This window comes from Lycium barbarum, chromosome 9 (assembly GCF_019175385.1).
Source record: "Lycium barbarum isolate Lr01 chromosome 9, ASM1917538v2, whole genome shotgun sequence".
Lineage (NCBI taxonomy): Eukaryota > Viridiplantae > Streptophyta > Magnoliopsida > Solanales > Solanaceae > Lycium > Lycium barbarum.
The window spans coordinates 95005545-95016075 of NC_083345.1; the positions used below are offsets into that span (position 1 = coordinate 95005545).

General features: G+C 38.1%; 1 long non-coding RNA gene across 1 annotated transcript; it reads right to left on the reverse strand.

Moving 5' to 3' along the window:
* Window positions 1-434: 434 nt before the first annotated feature.
* LOC132609090 (uncharacterized) lies at window positions 435-10154 on the reverse strand. Its single transcript, XR_009570680.1, has 3 exons — window positions 9611-10154; window positions 1776-1827; window positions 435-747 (listed from the first exon to the last, which is right to left on the reverse strand). It is a non-coding gene; the product is annotated as an uncharacterized LOC132609090 (long non-coding RNA).
* Window positions 10155-10531: the final 377 nt, after the last annotated feature.

A 10531-nucleotide genomic window follows, 5' to 3' on the forward strand; every position in this document is an offset into this window, starting at 1 on the left:
TCGCCTTGCCCTTCTGGGCCGCCGTTGCCTTCTTCGGAGGCATCACTGCAAACACAAAGGCGAGTCAGGTCAAAATCATCCTAATAGCACAGCTCTATCGCACGATCTAAGATTCCAAAGAAAGTGACATCCTAAATGCCCTGTAGCTTCCCGTTTATAGATGTGGTGCACAACACATCGATAAACAAGACTCTACGAGACACGGCCTGTAGACATTCCGAGGACAAACTGCTCTGATACCACTTTTGTCACGACCCAGCCCCGTGGGCCGCGACAGGCACCCTACCTGGGTACCCAGACCAAATCGCATATACATTTCCGAATCCAAACTTATTTCAGAATTTTCAAGAAGTTATATCAAACATAATTTATATCGAGATTATGTCTTATGCGGTCATATCAAATCAAACTCAAACAAAGCGGCGGAATAGACATCGCCGGTCAAAATACAAATATATACAAAGGGCCATTTGGGGCCATCATATCAAACAGACCGCTTTAAGACCCGAAAGCAAAATCAGACAATAAACACATAGGACCCTCGCCCCACATATATGACTACAGGCCTCTACGAACTCAAAACAAAGACATGTGGCGAGACAGGGCCCCGCCGTACCCAAATAGTCAGATATACCAAATATATACAAAGCAAAAGAGTCTGTACCAAAAGTGGACTCCGGATCGGATAAGAGTACTCCAGAATAGCAAGAAGTGAAGCCTACTGCGGAGGATCACCGATATCTGCACCTGCGGCATAAAACGCAGCCCCCGAAGAAAGGGGGTCAGTACGAAATATGTACTGAGTATGTAAAGCACGGAGTACAGAATTATAGATCAAAACCGAAAGCAAATCAAATGTCAAAGTGGGGTACAAACTGGTATGTCAAAATCTGTATCAAAATCATATACATATGTTTTATGCAAATAAAATCATGCAAACGCTTAAGAACATGGTCGCCACTCCGACGCTGGCGCCACACACAGCATAACACCAGAAGGTTTCAAATCTCCGTACATCTCCGAACATAATCACGATCATCGGTGAGCGTATCGCGTCCCGAGCCATATCACAGCATAACTCCAAACGGAACCGGGCCCTATGGCGAAGCCTCGGGAACCGTAACACAGCATACGACAGAATTTATCATACAGCGCACGAATCAAAACCGGCCCGGGAACCGGTGAACGAAGTCATAATAAGGCACGAGCGGAGTCGTGAGCAAACAAATGCAAATCGTATTTCAAAATAGTGTTTCAAAACAAAGTAAACTCATAAATCATATCCTATTACAAAATAGTCGAATACTTAGTCGACATAAGGTTTCATTTTGCAAAACGATTCCAAAATGGTCCATATAGTTCAAAACCTGGATTAGTGCATCGAATAGTCCAAACATACCCCGTGGAAGGATGTTCCAAAGATCAGAAGTGGTACGTTCAACTCTATTCTCAAAGATGGCCCGAAGGGCAAATCGGGCATTTTGGGGTAGCGGACCCACCTCGAGTCGAAGTGAGGTGGCGAACATATTCTTTTTCGAGCAGTAATATGCCAAAGGTCATACATAATCATTTCTAGGTTACCCGACCACATTTCGATAGGTTTCGGACGAATAATGGCATTCTAGCCAAAAGGGAGCCTTTAGGCTTCAATCGAATTGAATGAATAGTAACTTTCTTGTGGATCGGGTTTCGAGGAGCAGAAATGCTCCGGAAGGTCTCATATTCAACTAACACACTAAGATATGCCAAATAAAGAATTGGGAAGCTTTACATACCTCACAGACGTCGTAAGCTCCTCCAAAAGTCCCGTCCCGTTTCGTCAAAAATCTGCAAATGGTCAAAGTTACCAATTGAGATTCTTAGGCTCAAAAATGCCTTTAACTCCGTATTTGCCTACCGAAATTTCGGCAGCATTTCCCCTATAAATCTAACATCCCCGAGGCGTAGCTCGGCTCAAATTAACCAACCACAACAGCCCACACATCAACCAAACAATGTAAGCAACAATCAATGCACTCTAGCTTCAAAGTCCTACATGATTTCTTAAGTTGGCAACTTCCCATTCAAACTTTCAAAATTCCAATTCTATATCTACCTATTTGTATTCATTCCCACATTCAAACTTATACAACCACATTCTCATTACAATTCAAACCATACACGAAATTGCACCAAAATCAATTAATTTCCATAGTTCTTCAAAATATCAAAATTTCACGACGAACATGCTAACTAACGTCGTTTCATTCCGAATTCATCCACATCATTAAAAAGTCATATCTAAAGTCTCTAGTACCCAAAATATACATTGATATACATAAAGATACCAAGGATATACACTTTCCGATAATATCCGAATTCGTTTTCCACCGCCAATTTAATTCAACAATCAATCATTTACGATATAAGGATCACAACAACACATTATACCAACTTAACCAGGATCAATTCACACCAATTTTTCTCTCTATGGCTCACGGCCAAACACACTACAAACACACACCCACGACTTTCTATTTACGTTAAAATTACGGGATCTCCATCTACTTCCAATGCTTAACACATTCACATCAATTCTATAACATAAAAGGGTAAGAATTCTCACCTTTTCTTGAAAACCTGACTTGTCGAAAACGTCGTCCTCGTGCCAAGCTAATTATACCACGTCGGAGAGCGTCTTGAGTACTTCACAAATATGAGAAGAACAAGATTTTTGGATCACAAAGAAGCTTGGAATTGTTTTTTCTTTCTTTTCCTTTTTGGTTCGGCCGAATGCCTCTTTCTAGAGGTGTTCTTGATTTTTATTTTTTTGTTCTACTTAGTGATAATTTCTAAGTATGATCTTAGTATATATCCACTTATGGGGTCATGTGCATAGCACATGCCCCTTTTAAAATGGATTTGGGCCACACTATGGCCGGCCCCCATTTGATCTTGGGCCTTATTTTTGCATTGCATTTTTCTTGGCCCAATTCGAGAAAAGTCCCGTTTTGTAATTCCCGAAACTAATTCCCGAAATTCCAAATTTATCCTCGGCCTTCCCCGGGGTCTTAACATTAATAATTCCATAACCAACATAGTCATATTCACTAAAATCAAATTATGTCCTTATAACACACAAGTCGTAATTGTTTTCTCAGTTTCCCATTATACGAAATCACGGGACATAACAATTTCATTGTAGGGTTACCTCGTTCCCGAAGCAAGTATGACTCCATATGGGTGATCGTGGACAGACTCACGAAAGCAGCTCATTTGCTTCCAGTCAAAACCACCTATTCGGCAAAAGATTATGCAAGGTTGTATCTCAACGAAATTGTGCGACTTCATGGTGTCCCGATGTCTATTATCACGGATAGAGGAGCCCAATTTACAACTAAATTTTGGAAGTCTTTCCAAGAAGGTTTGGGTACTCAGGTAAGGCTTAGCATAGCATTTCATCCACAAACTGACGGGCAAGCCGAACTCACTATTCAGACTTTGGAAGATATGTTACGGGCATGTGTGCTAGATTTTAGTGGTAGTTGGGGTGACCACTTACCTCTTATTGAATTTGCATACAGCAATGGCTATCATTCCAGTATTCAGATGGCCCCGTACGAAGCTCTATATGGAAGAAAGTGTAGATCCCCAATTGGGTGGTTTGAAGTAGGAGAGGTACAGCTAATAGGCCCTGAGTTGATTCAACAAGCGGTGGAAAAGGTCAAGGTTATCCGAGATCGACTACTAACAGCCCAAAGTCGCCAGAAATCTTATGTGGACAACCGTCGACGAGACTTAGAATTTCAAGTTGATGACTGGGTGTTCTTAAAGGTATCACCGATGAAAGGCGTGATGAGATTTGGTAAGAAAGGGAAGTTAAGTCGTCGATACATTGGACCTTATAAGATTATTCGCAAGGTAGGCCAAGTAGCATGTGAATTGGACTTACCCTCAGAACTTGAATCAGTCCATCCGGTTTTCCACGTCTCAATGCTCCGTAAGTGTGTCGGAGATCATACTAAGATTGTGCCGGTAGATGATGTTCAAGTGACGAAAATATTAGCTTATGAAGAGGTACCCATTGCCATACTAGATAGGCAAGTACGGAGACTTAGAAACAAAGAAGTAGCTCCAGTTAAAGTCTTGTGGCGAAACAATAACAGGGAAGAAATGGCTTGGGAAGCGGAAGAAAATATGAAGTCCAAATACCCACACTTTTTTCTACCCCCGGAAAAGGTTCAAGATAAAACATCAACATTATGAGGTATGTATTGCTTTTTTTTATGCTTTTGGTCATGTGTGGCCATAATTTCTTGTTATTGTGTTGTAGCCCTGTGAGGCGTTGTTATTGTGGGATGTTGTGGCAGGATGGTAGTGCTATATTACAGGGGAAACTCTGGCGAAATTTTTGTAGAATTCCCGAGAACTTAACATTCGAGCACGAATGTTTTTATAGGGGGGAAGAGAGTTAAACCTCGAAAATTTCATGTCGTCGCATGATAGATAGACTAACACAGGGTGAGATGAATATGATGTTTCTATAGGTAAGAAAGGTTGCTTAACGATTCTAATTAATATTTCAAAGACGTTGGAAGAAAGAGAAGAAAGTTCATTAAGAAGGGTGAAGTATACGTTGTGTTCAGAAGAGTTTAGTAAAGTACCGAGCTATTGGCGATTTAATAATGTCTTGAGAAGAAGTTATAATGCTCCTTAGATTGCTAACAAAGTGTTAAACAAGTGTTAAGAAGGTTCCATAAGGATTGGAGATCAAACGAAATGACGGAATCAATTTCAGGAAAGTGGAGTTATACGGTCCGTATAACTTTATACGGTCCGTATAACTTTATACGGTCCGTATAACTTTATACGGTCCGTATAAAGGTTCGTATAACCTAACAGGAAGGATGTTTTCCATGATGGTGAACCATGGTCACTTATACGGACTGTATAAGTGTTCGTATAAGTCCCAACGGGCTGAGTTATTTTCAAGTATAAAATGATGTTCCCACTTCATTATTTTTATTTCCACACTTCTCCACTTCTCTCCAAGGCTCTAGAACATTCCACACATTTCATTTTCAAGAATACAAGGGAAATCAAGGAGCAATATCATTAATCCAAGGAAATCAAGTGCAAGGAAGCTTTTAGGGGTTGGTAGAGTCAAGAAATCTCTTTGGATTGCAGCTAGGGTTTTTCTTCAAGTGAAGCGTTTTCATCCAAAACTTGCTCCTACACAATCAAAGGTGAGTTTCATGATCATTACATGTTATTTAGTATATTGAATGGTTGAAAGACTTAGATTATAGAAGGAAGTGGAATATGGAGCTCAAATGTGAAATTATGGTATTCTTGAATAGTAGTTGGCATGAATCATAATTCTTGAGATGTTATGAGTATAACCTTGTTATAAATGATATTAAGAACATGGGAGAAACATTATAGGAGGATGAATGTAATATTGTATTATGACCATGGTATGGATGACCTTGAAATGGAATTGGGGGAAATGAATAATGTATGGTTGATGAAGATTGTTGATTATGAGATTATGAATGTTATTATTGATGTTTGGGAGTTGCTATGTGATATGGAGGAGGTTGTAGAAACAAAGGAGATGCTGCCCAATTTTCATTAGCTTTAGTTCAAGCATACTTGTGTTATCGATTATCTAATTTTAGTACGAACTCCCTTGAATGTAGAAACGTGAATATTGGAGGGGAGCGTTCAAGTGATAAAGTTAGCGAACGTAAAGGTATTTAAGGCTAGCCCCTTCTTTTTCTAAGGCATGATTCTTATGACATGATTTCCCTATCTCACCATGACTTTCTTACATTCCGGAAACTATGAGTCAATGTTGATAAAGAGCTTCCTATGAGATAAAGATGATAGATATGTCATGAATATGATAATGACGATGATGAGTCTAAGCCTAGAGATCCTAAAGCTTACGATATGATAATTCCATGAAGCTAATGATCCTTGTACGACTCTTTGATGTTACTCATTATTGCTAGACCCACCTTATGATGCTAGTTCTTTCAGGGTGAGGTATGATGATCATGACTACTCCATAATGAAATCGGGGGTTCTCGACCTTACGTCCCCCGGTATAGTTATAAATTATCTTTGAATTCTAATACATGCTTTATGATAAGTCCATGATAAGAATATGATGATACAATTCCACCGTGCCTAGAGGGCCGAACATGTCACCACGAAGGCGGGCTGCTTATGATTACACCGTGCCTAAAAGGCCGGACATGACACCACTAGTGGGCGGCATATGATGGTTACCCGGACGCGGGTTAACGACAATGGTACATGTGATATGTTGATATATGTGATATGTATAAAACGCATTTACTCTTAAAGGTTAAGCAGGTTATATCTCCACCTCATGTTTCATGATTTCTTTATTATGTCAATTTTATTCATGCTTTACATACTCAGTACAATGTTCGTACTGACGTCCTTTCTTTTTTGACGCTGTGTTCATGCCCACAGGTAGACAGGGAGACGTTGCAGATTCGTAGGAGCTTATCATTGGATTCACAGGAGCACTCCACTATTCCGGAGGTGCTACTTATGATCATATTCTTTTGTGTATATATATTTCTGGGCACGATGGGGTCTTGTCCCGTCTTTATGTTTTGTACTCTAGTAGAGGCTCGTAGATACGTACGTGTGGGGGATGACTACGTTGTACTTCTGTATATGTTTTGATAGACGAAGGGCTTATGTATATAAATGTAGATATGTTTGAAAGCGAAAAAAGGTTTTCCCTATGGCTAGTTGTTTTAAGAATAATAAATGAATGCAGGATAAGTATGATGAGTTGTAGAATGAGTGGTGCTCAATAGTTCGCTCCGGGTACCCGTCATGGCCCCTGGTCGGGTCGTGACACGGAGTACCCACTACTCAGGCATACCATTGTTGTTTTTTATGGTATGTTAGGTAACGAAAAAAAAAGGTTTGTTGTATGCGTACGAAGTAGGAGAACTTGCTGCTTTCCAGACTTATTGGTGAGCCCACACCCTTGTTCGTGGGACACCCTATTTACGTAGATTTATTGTTTTAATTTCCGGGCTGCGTCCTGAAGTTAGATACTCGTTTGTTCATCTTAGAAGCTACATAGATAGTTGTCACATTGTGGGTAGATGTTAAAAGTCTCATATGACTTATTGAGGCGTTTGCCACGTTTACGACTATTTATTTATACTAGACTTCCGCTGGCTTTACTTCATAATTATGAGCACGATTTTTATTTAGTTATTTATAACTTGTTTAATTAAATAATGAAAGATTATTAAAAAGAGACTTGATGTTTAATGATTTATAAGGTGCTGCTGGTGTTGTTCATAGCATCCGATGCCTGTTACGTCCAGGGTTGGGTTTGGGGCTTGACAGAGAAACAAGCCCAAAATAAATCAAATAGCAACACAAAATAGAAAAAACCAATAAGGCAGATAAGGATAATACTTTAGAGTTAGGCCCAATTCAACAAATAACTATTCCATTCATAAATTCATAGTGTGATATACCAAGAGTATACTTGATATACAAGCCAATATATACCGAGGTATATAAAGAGTGTATATATCTCATATACTTGTGTATATCTCACATTTTGCAGCAGTTTCAAAAGGGCAGAAAGAGCAAATACAAGGGCATAAACTTGAAACAAGACCCGGGGGGGGGGGGGGGGGGGTAGGGATGCATCATTTCATTTAACTCTAAAATGTGGTATACTTATCCATGCTCAGCAGAACCATATTTATGCCATCTTTACATCAGTCAACATAGATATAACCTACTCAACATGCATTCCTATAAGAACTTATTGTTTTTAATTTAGCTAACACACGGTGGACCAATGAAGAGATTATCTTATGCTTTTAGACTAATCACATGATCATTTGACTTTCTCAGATTTATTTATATAAAAAAAATAAAGCAAGTGGTTAAGTACTTAAACATGGCAGATAAATACTTAACACTAAGTGATTGGTTTAACAAACCAGTAGCTCACATGAACACATAAAAGGGAGCAAGATAGACAAACTGAATCATAGCATGCTAGTAAGGATCAGACACTTACAAATTCCCAAAGTTTTATATCATTCTCTTAGGGCCCGTTTGGCCATAAATACCAAAAACTTTTTCACTTTTTTTGGAATTTTTGAAGTTGGAGTTGAGTTTGGCCATAATTTTTTGAAATTGTAGTTTTTGGTGAAATGTAGTGTAAAAAGTGGAAAAATTTTGAAAAACAAGTTTTTCTTGTTTTTAGTATTCCGGAATACAACTCCTGAAAAAAGTGAATAATTTTTATGGCGAAACGCTAAAAGTAAAAAAAAGTGAAAAAAATTTCTGGAAAAAAGTGAATAATTTTTATGGCCAAACGCCCACTTAGACTTAATGTAAGTATTCACCCAACAAGATCAAACTGTATATAAATGAGGCACATATTATCATACAGGGACCTTAGAACAACGACACATACAGATTAAACATCAAGAGAAAACATGTGCATATGGGCATGATTGAACAACAATGGCATACAAAACCTGGCATTTGACTTAGATGATTACTGTAAGATCCCAAAACATGTAAGAGCAGCTCAAATAAACATACAAAACCAATCCAAGTAACCTAAACCAACACTGATGCATTCATGAGTCACATGGAGATATAACAAGTATACAGACCAATACTAACAAGCGTATAGTCAATTATGAAGTTAAATAAATACCTGTACCACACTAAGCTCAAATTAATTGAAAGTAACAGAGGTCATTCATTGATGGACTATAATAGGGGCATGTTGACTCAATACAAAACCATTAAAGAGTGTTTCTCAAACATAAATGAAACCATGGCCAAACAATCACACTAAACAGTTTCATACCACTAAAGTCTAATTCTAACAAAAGGAACCTAGGTGATTGAACTCAACTCCTATTTGAACATTGATTAGACTAGGACTATTAATAAATCAGTAAATGATGAACCATATGAGCATTTTAAGCAAATCAGGTGTCAAATAGACTTTTAAACATGCTGATGACAAGATTAAGCTAATAGTGACATTAAACACTAAAAAAAAGACTCAAGATTAGGCAGTTTAAGAGTCAAATCCCTACATGCTTAGTTAAACCCCATTTGGATATGGACATGAACATGCTATTGGCCAACAAAGGGTTAGGGTAAACAAGTTAAACAAATAAGCAGCCAATAGATAAGTATCTAAACTAATCTAAACAGCTATAATCGTGTTAACACAATGATATTTTACAGTAAAGAAATGGCATGTTTACACAAAACAAATATCTAAACTAGACAAAGCTAATCTAGACTAACCCTTAAACATACATGAACTATTAAGCTAAACCTGCTTAAAGACTGATTAATCATGACATCTTTATACTAAACACTAAACTAAAATCAAGACATCACACACATATAATAGCCATTAACTTCACATATAATCACCTAATTATATTAAACTAAACAACGCAGACTTTTATCCTAAGACTAATAACAAGCTAAACTAGCAACTAACAACATAATTACACATAAACATATAGACACTAAACATTATTAAAACTATACTAAAAGGAAGAACCTTTACCCTTTTCAAGTGCAGCCCTTTTTTGAGAATTGAAATTGGAGATTCCTTTGCTGCTCAACCTCGAAACTCAGCCACAAAAGAAAAGAAAATAAAAACTTTAGACTAATCCCAAAAGTTGAAGAAATAAGCTTAGGGTTCCAATTCCAGGCTTTGGGTTTTTGCACTTGTAGAAATGCTTTTCTGTGTTTGATGGTGGAAATGGGGTTCTTTATATAGAACCCCAAAAGCCTCAATCTTTGGTTCCCATCTGATGTGGGAATTGTGGTTTTTGCATGATTTCTTTGTGAATCCTTGTGATTCAGCCAAAGCCAATAAAAAATCATTAAGGACTTTGTCCTTGTTCGCAGAAAAGTAAGGGAGAGATGAGGGTTTACCTTCATCTACAGTTGAGATATGGTGGAGACAGGTGAGAGAGGGCAAGAACATTAATTGCTCTTGCTCGAAATGCCTTGAAAACACTGATCAAAAGCGTACACACCTGAGAACTTGCCATTTTCGGCAAGTTAGATGAGGGCAAGAGAGAGAGTCCAGGCGGCTAAGGTTTCTATTGTGGAAATCCTCATCAACGAAATAAAGCAAATGGGGTATGTTTGGTATACTTGAGGGGTCATTTGGGCCGGGTCTGGTCTGTATGGACTGTCCCTAAAAAAAAAGTGGATTGGCCCAGCATATATGTGTATATATATGTATACGCCTGTATACATATGTGTATATCACGTGTATGTATGCGCATGGAGGGGTAATTTTGTCAAAATGGGGCCACTAATTAATTTAACAAATAGTCCAAATTAAAATTGTGACAATTAATCAACCAATTCAATTATAGCCCAATTAAAAGCAGAGACCAATTAATCCTTTTCAAATATAGCCAATGCATAAAACAAATTGATCATTTCAACTATAACCCTAATTAACACATAG